We start from the raw sequence: 12,885 nt of genomic DNA, 5'->3' as shown, positions 1-12,885 counted from the left end.
GGATTTTAAGGTCAATTTTGTTATATGTATATGCATATTTCTAATCTTGATTAAGGTATTGTGATTGTATAGTTCATTTAAAATGTAATGTATAATTAGGAAATATAGGTTGGTAATGGATAATCATCAATAATAGTAAATCTTGTAGTCATGTTAGTTAGATTTTCTAGATATATAGAGATTTATTTCAGTTAGATAGGCATTCTTCATATCTTTCAAAGACTGCAGAATACGGCATTTTAAATGTTTTGATAATTTAGGACTTTTCATGACAATGCGACACGTCTGTTCCTGCAGCACCAATCTACTTCAAGAGGAAGATGGGCATCGAAGAGGATCCTTATGGAGCTTGATAGCCATTTGGGCAAGAAACTGCTCTTGCCTGGACTGCTGCATAAACTGGACACAAAGAACCTGCAGAGAGAGGACTACTGAACTTGCCTAAAGATGAGATGGTCTTTCGGGGTTCCTGACTCATGAAAGAGTCTGCAAGACATTCTGCAGGACACAGCAGAAAGTGACTGAACTGTCTTTGGAATTTCCTGCTTGATGAAAATGTCTGCTGGATACTACGGGCCTGAAGGCTGAAGCTGGATGCCCCATTGGTACAGAGGAACTTTGGGTGACTGTCCAGGCAGCAAGATGTGTCTGTCATTTCTAGAGTTTTGGATTTCTTGTTTGCTTAGGTAATACTATATCCTTCTGGAGTCTTTGATGGGGTTGAAGAATAAATAGGTAGTTATAGTCTTCCTTAGTTATACAAGATAAAATAGATATAAATATTGTAACTGTAATTCTTGCTGATAACTGTTTTCTTATATGTATTCTTACTATGTTAAAGTGAAAGCCTTTCTTTTTGTTTAAACAGAAAAAGGGGAAATGATGGGGGAGAGTCTTCTGTTTTGTGTTAATTTCATTGGTGAAATAAAGAGACTGCCTTGGCCCTGATAGGACAGAAAATTAGGTAGGTGGAGTAGACAGAACAGAGTGCTGGGAGAAAGAAGCCGAGTTAGGAGTCACCATGATTCTCCCACTTCAGACAGAGGCAGGTTAAGATCTTCCCTGGTAAGCCACCTCGTTATGCTACACAGAATATTAGAAATGGGTTAGATCAATATGTAAGAGCTAGCCAATAAGAAGCTGGAACTAATGGGCCAGGCAGTGTTTAAAAGAATACAGTTTCCATGTAATTATTTCGGGGATAAAGCTAGCCGTGGGGAGCTGGGCGGGAATGCAGCCCATAGTTCCTTCAACAAATCTCTGAGTTCTTTGCCAGTCTGTTTTATAGAGAAAGTTCCAGGACAGCCAGGGATATACAGAGAAACTCAGATAAACAAGAAGGAAGGAAGAAAAGACGCAATGAAGGAAGAAAAGAAAGAAAGGGAAGGGAGAAAAAGAAAGAAAATGAGAGGAAGAAAGAAAAGAAAGAAAGAAAGAAAGAAAGAGAGAAAGAAAGAAAGGAAGGAAGGAAGAAAGAAAGAAAGAAAGAAAGAAAGAAAGAAAGAAGGAAAGGACAAACCTAAGTTGAAAGTTTACTGGGGAAAGGCTTAGAGCACTCCTCATGCCACCCTGCTGAGGAAGTCTTGAGGCTGTTTTAATCTGATCCAGAAATATGGACCACCATCCCCCATTTTTGGTCACTTCCTGTTTGGAAGGTCCTGAGCTGGCCCTTCAGAGTCTCCCACTGCCATTCTCCTTCTCTCTTGACCCCAGGTAGGCCACCATCATTATCTTAATGCCACATCAGAACCTTAGGCTGCCTACCCATTGTTCTATGGCCTTTCTTTTGTGGTCTGTTGGTCCCTCCCAGAGCTCCCCTTATGCCTAATAGCTTCACTGGCAACTGCCACCATACTCCAAATCCTAGGTCCTTTTAGTCTCTTTCCTTCAGCACAATTGTGACAGGTTGGTGTCCGGACATCTGTCTCTGATCTTGGTTATTCCTCAGCTCATTTGGGGGAGTACCCCGCCTCTAAGAGAAGAAAGCAGCCAGCAACAGCCAGCATAGGCTTCCCAGAATCATGCTGAGATGAAAGAGAAGATGATGAAATTGTCCACCAGTCAGGCTGAGTCTAGCCACCCGGAAGTTTCTTTCTTGCTCATGTTTCAGGCCTGACCAACAATAAAGCCTTTTAAGCAAGAATGGGCAACTCAGGCTACCAGGGACCATGGACACAGAATGAGATGTTCTGGCCATGGGAAAGGCACTGAAGCCAACTGCAGTAGTAGATGGACGGCTTTAGCCCGGGGAGGAGGCAGAATCCTCAGACCTTAAACCTGGAAGGTAAGAATGAGGGGTTAGTCAGGATGAGAAGGGCTCCAGGGATGCTGAATAGATGGGAGAGCAGCAGGGTATACCGCTACTTCCTTCTGGCCAAGGAAAGGAGAATGGTCCCTACAGAGCAGGTCCTGTCTGGTTCTCTGACTCCCAGGGGTGTCCATCTCGTGCAAGGAAGCCCTCCAGTATAGGAAGCAGGAAGCACAGGGCTAAGACCCTTCCTGTGGTTCCTATCTCCTCAAGACTATGGCTAGATGGTTGGAGACTTGGTCTCAACCCGGAACACATGAATTCATGGCTCCAGCTCTGGTTTTCAGGAGCTTTGTGATATCAGTTTTATGTATCATAGCGCCCACTGTGGACAACGTGACAACAATTGCCAGGAAACGCATCAGAGCAGCTCCTCACAGTGACTGGGTGTCTTGTTCTCATAGCCCTGGCTCTTCTCCCCTTCTGGTCATGGTCCTTACTGTTCACTGCTGGACCCCATAGGAACATTCTGTGTGAAGTGTCATTCACATCGTCGACCACTAGATGACGACAGAGTCCCTGGCGAGAAGCTTTTCTGTTCTTTTCAGGCTGTGCCAATATTTCCAATCACAGGTAGAATTGTACTGGTTCACTGCAGTAAATTACGACTGCAAACAAACTAACTTTCTCACCTTTCCCCTCACACACTCATATCTCTCTCTTTCATATAACCCTTCTGTGGGCCCATATTTCGATATGGCACAAAAGCCATTAGCCCTGTCCTAGCTGATCAAGTAGCTCTGCAGACAAGCTGTCTCTGCCCTTAACAATAACCAGGATGCCTGCTCCTAGATTCTTTTGTTAAAATGTGGATTACCTGAGAAGAGATGTTTGACTGAAGCTGATGACTTAAGAGTTCAGATATTTGGTGCTTCATTCCTTTTGTAATTTGGAAGGTATCTTATAGAGATGCTAATTCAGGGCCTATATGACTGCTAGTTGCAGACTTGACTTGAGCCCAGGCATCTGGTTGCCTAGGTGATGGCTTAATGTGTTTTCTCCCCTCCCCGCTCAAGTTGGTGTGAGTATATAAAATGTTTGGACAATAAATGGTCATGCTGGCCTTTTCCATGATGACGGTGTAAGCTGTGTCAGTTCTTTTCCTCGCGACTCCGTTCCAGCCGGGTTAGGGAATCAGAGAATTTATGTTGGACCCTCACGGGCCCCGACACCCTTCCCATTAATAAAGTCTGAGAACCAGTATCTGGCCCACCTGGGATCTCCTGACTTGACTTTCTGATCCTTTTCCAAATCATAGAGAGGAGAGTGAGTAGTTGCCAGAGTCTAGGACATGAGCTGTGAATGTGCCATCTTGGGTGTTTCTCAGTTTCCTGCATCTACTGCCTCCTTCATATGGTTACATACTGAGGGCCCAGGTTGTCTCTTGACCTCACATTGATCAGGACGACTAGGAGGCATGACTTAATCATGGGTAACATCTTAGTTGCTCTGTGACTTGGGAGCTACTTATTCATCCTCTTTGAGCCTTTCGTTTCTTGTGTACAATGTGGATGGCAACAATACTTATGATATGGAATCACTATAATGGTGAAGTAAATATATAAATGTACAGACTATGTGGAGAACGTATGTGTGTGTGTGTGTTCCTATGTACCATGGGCTAAATAGCCCAGGGTGGCCTCACAGTTACAGATGGCTGTCAGTAGGTACTGCAATCTGAACTCGGGTTCTCTGGATAAGAGCACTATCCAGAACAACAGATATATCTTATTATTATTTCAGGTTCTGTTTGTTTTAATTTTATGTGTATGGGTATTTTACTGCATGTGAGTCTGTGGATTTGCCCACGGAGGTCATAAGATGGTGTCAGATCCCTTGGAACTGGAATAACAGGCAGTTGTGAGCCACCATTTGGGGTCTTGGGACTGAAGTCAGGTCCTCTGCAAGAGCCATCTCCTCAGCCCTGCCTCAACATATATATTTTACTTTTAATCTTTCCTATTTTTAAATTTTACATTTATTTTTATCATAATTTCCCCCTTCCCCACCTCCTCCCAACTCAACATCATGTTCTTTCTCTTGCTTAAAACAAACAAAACAAACAGTCTGTTTATAAGTCAACAACAAAACCATGGAGTCCTATTTATACTGGAAACTACTGGGCATGGGGCCTGTTCTCGGGTTTCTTTGCCATACCCAGTGTCACTCCAGTGAGAAAGCAGCTATCAATCACAAACAGCTACTTGGCTAGGTGTAGGGCTTTGTGACCACTTCCCCTCCATGCTGGGATTTTATCTGGCTTAGCTCCTGCAGATCTCAGGAGTGATCTCACAGTCTCTGTGAGGTCATATGCGCATCAGCTCTGTTGGGTCTGGAGAAAGATGTTGCTTTGGAGTCATCCACCACCTCCGGAGATTCAGATAGATACAGACTCCGTGAGTCCTCACCCGTGACGCCGTGGGCTTTTAGTGATGGAAGTGCTTTAGAATCACCCGTGTTTGTACAAACTCTTTACCCACAATTTGGTCTGGCATGGGCTCCCTACCCAGGAAAAGTGTCACACAATGCCATCATGGTGCTCTTAATGGTGACCATGGCACATGGTGGAGACTCCTCATGTGGCAATGGACAGGATGCAAACCTTATAGATCAGATTCAGTATGAGTGGTAAGTGTAACAGCCTTAAAGGCCCTGCCCTCATGCTACTGGCCTGAGATTCTCCCCACACTCCCCCAACAGTGCCACCTGCTGGGGACTAAGTGCTCAACCAGCAAACATGCAAACCCCACCTACAATCTAAGTAGACTAAACTGAACTGAGGGCAGCAGCTGTTCCCTGCAGCCAGCACTTTACTAAACGAGCAGGTATGTTGGGTAGAACATCCCAAATACTCCTGTTTCAGGAGTGGAGAATAAATTCCCCAGAGGCTCAGTGTGGTTCTGGTGCCACCTAACAATCTGAGGAATTGATCTCTTCCAAGTACCTAGAGAACATGACAGTAAAGAATGAGAAAAAGCTCAAAAGTATTTTTAGAAATAAAAAAATCCTATATCCAATAAGATAAAAGTTGAAATATCTGACATCCACAGAAAAGCTTTCACATGTATAAAGACACAGTTGAAATACAACCAGATTGAGGGGCGAATTCATTGATACTGATGTGACTCTAGTTCAGGTAGAAAGAAAGCAGAAATATGTGTTTTAGAAGAAAGGGAAGCCAGGCAGTAGTGTTGTATGCCTTTAATCCTGGCACTCAGGAGGCAAACACACAAGGATCTCTGTGAGTTCCAGGCCAGCCTGGTCGAACAGTCTCTAAAGCAACACAGAGACACCCTGTCTCAAAAACAAACAAACAAAAAAGAAGAAGAAAATAAAACAACTGCTAACTACAACCACAAATGTATCTTCAAAGAGGTAGAGACATGGAAGATTTAAAGCCAGCCTGAATAAACTTCCTGGTATGTTGATGAAAATTATAATATGGAAAATAAAAAGTGTACTGGGTAAGCTCAGACATTACAAAGGATTCATGAACCCAAAGACCCGCCAATAGAAACTACAAAATGAAATACATGGGGGAGGGGGAGACAAAATCAACAATTAAAATAACAGTGAGCTTTAAGACACAGACAATTAGCATCTCTTTCAAGGGGAGATACCTGAATAAAAATACTTTTTAAGATTCATGTCTGGCCAGGCGGTGGTGGGGCACGCCTTTAATCCCAGCACTCGGGAGGCAGAGGCAGGCGGATCTTTGTGAGTTTGAGACCAGCCTGGTCTACAAGAGCTAGTTCCAGGACAGGCTCCAAAACCACAGAGAAACCCTGTCTCAAAAAAAAAAATTCATGTCTGATGAATTACAAAGTCATAGATTTAAGTTCCACGAACTTTAAGCACAGGGAACACTAAGGAAAGCTGACTGAAGCACATGCTAACTTGATGTGAAAAACAAAACAAAAGTACCCGGGGGAGGGGGTAGGGAATCATGGTAAGTCCAGAGAAATAGAGGGGAGGATGGTGATGGGCTGTTTCTCAGTAGGGACATGGTGAACAAGTGGACAGCTTGGCAAGATCTTTAACTGGCAAAGGGAAGCAACTCTGTCAACCCAGAATGGCTAAGGAAGCACTTCAGGGGGAAGGCAAATGGATCTAGAGGGAAACAGGGATCCACAGGAAGGGCCAGGTATTATTGCCAGTGCTGGGATGCCTCACTTAGCCATGATGCTGGGGGTGGGGGGTGGGTACTTGGTCCTGCATCAACTTGATTTGTCATGCTTTGTTGACTCCCATGGGAGGCCTGCCCCTTTCTGAAGGAGGAGGAAAGTATAGGGGCGGTAGACAGGAGGTGGGGGGGAGGGAATATGAAGAGAGGAGGGAGGGGAAACTATGGTTGGTATATAAAATAAATGAAAAAATTTAATAAAAGAAATAAAGGACCACATAGTGCCCAAATTAAATAAACCATGTGGTGTAACTACTTTAGGTTTTTCTGTTGCTTATTTACTCTTTAAAATAGTTAGCTTAAAGAAATGTATATATTATTGAGTGTATGCCATATATAGAGAAATAACATCTCTGTATGATGCCGAGTACTGTTCTTTCAAGGTCTGGAAAGAATTGTGTTGGAATTTTCTGGGTATTGTACTGAGTCTGTAGATTGCTTTTGGTAAAATGGTCATTTTTTACTATGTTAATCCTGTTGATCCAAGGGCATGGAAGATCTATCTCTCTTCAAAGACCGGAAGATTTTCTTTTTGTATTACATAGTACTTTATTAATAAGAAACTTATATGTCAGTATTCGTACGTAAACAATAGTGACAATGAATCAAGGCAAACCCATCAGGGATCATGTGTATTATAGTAACTTACATTATCCTTTATATAATTGATGTGTTAAGCAAAACTTAAGACATTAAGCAAACATTTTTGCATGTATTTCCTTCTCTTTACCTTTCTGTGCCTTTATCATTTGTTTGACTTTGAGCAATTTTCTTCCTGGATAGCAGCTCTATCTCCTGGGACTACCTCCTGTGTCTCCCTAAGATTGACCGATGACAGCACCATTTGTTAAATATGCTTTCCTTTTTTCATTTGATATTTTTTGCTTCATTGTCAAAAATCAGGTGTTCGGAGGAGTGTGGATTAATATCCAGGTCTTCAATTCAGTTCCATTGGTCCTCCTGTCTGTTCTTATGCCAATGCCAGGCTGTTTTCAGTACTGTAGCTCTATAGTAGAGTTTGAATTCAGGGATTGTGATGCCTCCAGAAGTTCTTTTATTGTACAGGATTGTTTTGACTATAAATGCCCCTCAACCAAAGAATGGATAAGGAAAATATGGTAATTTATACAATGGAGTATACACAACAGAAAAAGTAATGACATCTTGAATTTTGCATGGAAATGGATGGAGCTAGAAAACATTATTTTGAGTGAAGTAACCCAGACACAGAAAGACAAATATCATATGTACTCACTCATAAGTGGTTTTTAAACATAAAGCAAAGGAAACCAGCCTACAAAACCACAATCCCAGAGAACTTAGACAACAATGTGAACACTAAGAGAGACTTACATAGAACTAAACTACATAGGAAGTAGAAAGTAGAAAAAGGCAAGATCTCCTGAATAAATTGGGAGCATGGGGACCTTGGGGGATGGTTGAATGGGGGAGGATAGAGGCAGGGAGGAGAGCAGAAAAAAATGTAGAGCTCAATAAAAATCAATTCAAAAAAAGAAAAAAAAAGATTAGCCAATGCTGGATCATATTCTTTTAATCCTTGCCATCCTTGCAATTTATATATAGTGCTTTGGTATTTGATGGGCCCATTTCAAAAGCCTCCAAACAACTGCCAGTTGCTCCCTGCCAACTTGACATCTTCAATTTACAAGCACCAATACTCGGTAAACAGCTTAAAGATATAGGTTGCAGTCTGGATGTATCTGCTGTCTCAATAAAAGCCTTTGAATTACCCACACACCCTAAAAAGTTTGCATGTTTTAGAAGCTATCTTCCAGTTTTGAGATTTGAAAAATTATTTCCATTTTTTAAGTCTTTAGCTATTAACAAAATCTTACCTACATGTTTTAAATCTATACCTATATCCTTGGTGAAATCAGAACAGTCGTCACCAGAGCCATCTTTGGGGAATATTCCCCCATCACCTTCTCTTTTTAGGTCTCTGCATTCTATAACAACGCAGAGTTTGGCAGGGTTTTTTGTTGCTGTTGTTGTTGTATTTTTGCCACTCACTTCTACATTATCAAGCATCCTTGCCATACCTACTCCTTCAATTACTTGACCAAATACTACATTTCCCATCATTATAGAGTCGGAAATGTTGTGATACTGAACTGAGACCCAATTGTATTGGGGACCTGCATTTGTCATGCTCAGCAAACCCTCTTGACCATGCTTGTAAAGATTTTTCATTTTCAAATTTTTCTCCATAAGTAATTTCTTCACCTATCCCATTCTGATTTGAGAAGTTTCTGCCTTGAATCATAAGTCTCTTAGTAACTTGATGGAAATGGCATCCTTTAAAATGCAGAGGTTTCTCAATTGTGGATCCAAGTGCCTTTTTCTCCTGTACACAATGCAAGAAAATTTTACATCTGCCAACAATTCTAAAACAATTCATCCAACTTGCTCCCTGTCCATGTTCAAATCAAAGAAGATGGAGGGTTTTTGGAGTTGGGAGGGCTTGGCAGGTCAGGGTGGGGGCAACATCTTCAGTCCAGGTCCCGGGAAGCAGGACGGAGAATTGAAGCTTTTTTATTTTTTTTGTTTTCAATAATTATTACTTAATTTTATGTGCATTTGTATGAAGGTGTTAGGTCCCCTGGAACCAGAATTGTAAACTGCCATGTGAGGGCTGGGAATTGAACCAGAGTCCTCTGGAAGAGCAGTCAGTGCTATTAACCACTGAGCCATCTCTCCAGTCCCAATAGACTTATTTTTATAATGCAGGTCTTTCACTTGCTTGGTTAGAGTTACCACACAATATTCTATATTATTTGAGGTTATTGTGAAGAGTGATTTCCCCGATTTCTTTCTCAGTCTGTTTGTCATTTGTATGTAGGAGGGCTACTGATTTTTTTTTTAAGTCTTGTATTCAGCCACTTTGCTAAAAGTGTTTATTAGCTGTAGGAATTACCTAGAGGCATTTTGGGAGTCACTTATGTATACTATCATATAATCTGCAAATAGTGAAAGTTTGACTTCTTCCTTTCCAATTAGTATCCTCTTGATCTCCTTCAGTTGCTATGGGACAATGGTCTGTACTATGTCACTTGTATTTTAAATAAATGCTGATTGGCCAGTGGCCAGGCAGGAAGTAGAGGTGGGGCAACAAGAATTCTGGGAAGAGGGAAGTTTCAGTCTGCAGTTATCATCCAGACAGAGAGGAAGCCAGACACAAAGCAAGCAAGACGTGACTGCCTCACCAAAAAAGGTACCAAGCCATGTGGCTAACATAGACAAGGATAATGGGCCAATTTAAGTTGTAAGAAGGAGTTAATAAGAAGAAGCCTGAGCTAATAGGTGAATCAGTTTATAATTATTGTAGGCCTCTGTGTGTTTATTTGGGACTAAACAGCTGTGGGACCTGGTGGGATAGAAACCCCAATCAACATTCAGTTGTCCTATTGCTCTAGCTTGAACTTCAAGTACCATATTGAATAGATACGGAGAGAGTGGACAACCTTGTCTTGTTCTTGATTTTAGTGGAAATGCTTCAAGTTTCTTTCCATTTAATTTGATTTTGTCTATAGGTTTGCTATAAATTACCTTTATTATGTTGAGGTATGTTCCTTATATTCCTAATGTCTCCAGGACTTTTATTATGAAGGGGTATTGAATTCTATCAGGGACCTTTTATGCATCTTCTGGTGGATTATATTTACTTAAAATATATTTATATATTTTTTACCTTCCAAGATTTTATTGATTGGTTTGGGTATAACAAAACTATTTTTTCCTGTTCCCTTTTTAAGGTAATTTATTTATTTATTTTATATCCCAACCACACTTTCCCCTCCCTCCTTTCCTCCCATTACCTCCCTCCATTCCTGTCTCCTGCCCCCATCCTCTCCTTCTCTATTCAGAAAGGGGCAAGCTTCCCATGGGAGCCAACAAAACATGGCATAACAAGTTGAGGTAAGACTAAGCTCCTACACTTGTATTAAGGCTGGGCAAGGCAACCCAGTATGAAGAACAGGTTCCTAAGAGCCAGCCATAGCCATGGGGACAGCCCCCGATCCCTCTAGGAGTCCCACAAGTAGACTAAGCTACACAATTCTCATAATATGTAGATGGTCTAGGTCAGTTCCACGCAGGCTCCTTGGCTGTTGATTCAGTCTCTGTGAGCCCCTAGGAACCCAGGTTAGTTGTTTCTTTGGGTTTTCCTGTGGTGTCCTTGACTCGTCTGGCTCCTAAATCCTTTCTCCCTCTCTTTAGCAGGATCCCTTATGCTTAGCCTAATATTTGGCTGTAGTGTAGTGTCCCAATCCTTTCACTAGAACACAGGATATGCCCGTTCAGGCTATGTATTCACTATTGCTTGGGAGGCTTAGCTGGGGTCATCCTTGTAGATTACTGGGACTTCCCCTTATATTAGGTTTCTACCTAAGAATGAAATATCTTGTTCCCCCATCCAGTCATCCCTTTCACTTACTCTCCCCCTTTATCCAACCCCAACCTAATTTTTCTCATGTACCTATCCCCCACCCACTTCCAGTCCACCCAGATCTCTTCTATTTCTCCTTCCCAGGGAGATGTGGCTATTACCAAAAAGCTGCTATGAATCTGAACATAGTTGAACAAGTGTCCTTGTAGTATGACTGAGCATCCTTTGGGTTTATGTTCAAGAGTGGTATTGCTAGGTCCTAAGGTAGACTGATTTCCAATGTTCTGAGAAATTGCCATACTGATTTCCAAACGTGCTGTATAAATTTACACTCACACCAGCAATGGAGGAGTGTTCCCCTTGCTCACATCCTCTTCAGAATAAGCTGTCATTGGTGTTTTGATTTTGATCATTCTGACAGGTGTAAATCTCTAAGTCATTTTGATTTTCATTTCCCTGATGACTAAGGATGTTGAACAATTTGTTAAGTGTTTCTCTACCATTTGAGATGCTTCTGTTGAGAATTCTGTTTAGATCTATACCCCAATTTTTAATTATATTATTTGTTTTTTTTAAGGCTAGTTTCTTGAGTTCTTTATATATTTTGGAGATCAGTTGCCTGTCTGATGTAGGGTTAGTGAATATCTTTCCCTACTCTTTAGGCTGGTGATTTGTCTTATTGACAGTGTCCTTTGACTTACAGTAGCTTTTCAGTCTCATGAGGTCCCAGTTATTAATTATTGATCTTAGTGTCTGTGCTACAAATGTTCTATTCAGGATATTTTCTCCTGTGCCAGTAAGTTCAAGGCTATTTCCAAATTTCTCTTCTACCAGATTTATGTTGAGGTCTTTGATCCACTTGTACTTAGTTTTGTGCAGGGTGATAGATATGGATCAATTTGTATTTTTCTACATGCCAGCATCCAGGTATGCCAGCACCAGTTTTTAAAGATGCCTTCTTTTTTCCATTGTATATTTTTGGCTTCTTTGTCAGAAATCATGTGTTCATAGGTGTGTGAATTTATGTCAGGGTCTTCAATTTGACTCCATTAATCCCTGTGTCTGTTTTATGCTAATACCAAGCTGTTTTCATTACTATAACTCTATAGTAGAGCTTGAAGTCAGGGATGGCAATACCTACAGAAGTTCCTTTATTGCTAGGCAGTGGTGGTACACACTTTTAATCCCAGCACTCGGGAGACAAAGAAAGGTGAACTCTGTGAGCTCAAGGTCAACCTGGTCTACAAGGGCTAGCACTGTTACACAGAGAAGCCCTATCTTTAAAAAACAAAAACAAAAACGAAATTTCCTTAATTGTACATGATTGTTTTAGCTATCCTGGGCTGTTTGTTTTTCCATATGAAGTTGAGTATTGTTCTTTTGAGCTCTATGAAGAATTGCATTGGGATTTTGATGCAGATTGTACTGAATCTGTATATTGCTTTTGGTAAGATTACTATGTATACTACATTAATTCTACCAATACATGAGTGTGGGTGATCTTTCCATCTGCTGATACCTTTTCTAATTTCTTTCTTCAAAGACTAGAAGGCCTTTGACTTGCTTGGTTAAAGTTACCCAAAACTATTTTACATTGTGGCAATAGTGAAGGGTACCATTTCACTGATTTCTTCCTCAGCCCTTTTATCATTTGTATATAAGATAGCTACTGATTTTTTTTGTTAATCTTAAAATCCAGCTACTTTGCTAAAGGTGTTTATCAGCTGTAGGAGTTCCTTGGTAATGTTTCATATATATTACTATGTCATTTGCAAATAGCAATACTTTGTATTCTTCCATTCTAATTTGTATCCCTTTGATCTTCTTTTATTGTCTTAATAACTCTAGATAGAACTTCCATTGCTATATTGAGTAGATATGGAGAATGGACAGCCTTGTCTTGTTCCTGATTTTAGTGGAATTGCTTTGAGTTTCTCTCCATTTATTTTGATGTTGGCTGTCAGCTTGCTGTATATTGCTTATAATATA

At 41.0% G+C, this 12,885-nt stretch overlaps 1 pseudogene; it reads right to left on the bottom strand.

Annotated features, from left to right (window-relative positions):
• Nucleotides 1-7,183: 7,183 nt before the first annotated feature.
• The window catches only part of LOC101985643, a 142,309-nt pseudogene continuing 136,607 nt past the window's right edge, over nucleotides 7,184-12,885 (bottom strand).

The sequence above is a fragment of the Microtus ochrogaster genome, linkage group LG10, assembly GCF_000317375.1.
Source record: "Microtus ochrogaster isolate Prairie Vole_2 linkage group LG10, MicOch1.0, whole genome shotgun sequence".
In the NCBI taxonomy this organism is placed as follows: Eukaryota; Metazoa; Chordata; class Mammalia; order Rodentia; family Cricetidae; genus Microtus; species Microtus ochrogaster.
Note: the sequence above shows the minus strand (reverse complement) of the source record. Positions and strands in the feature narration are given on the sequence as shown.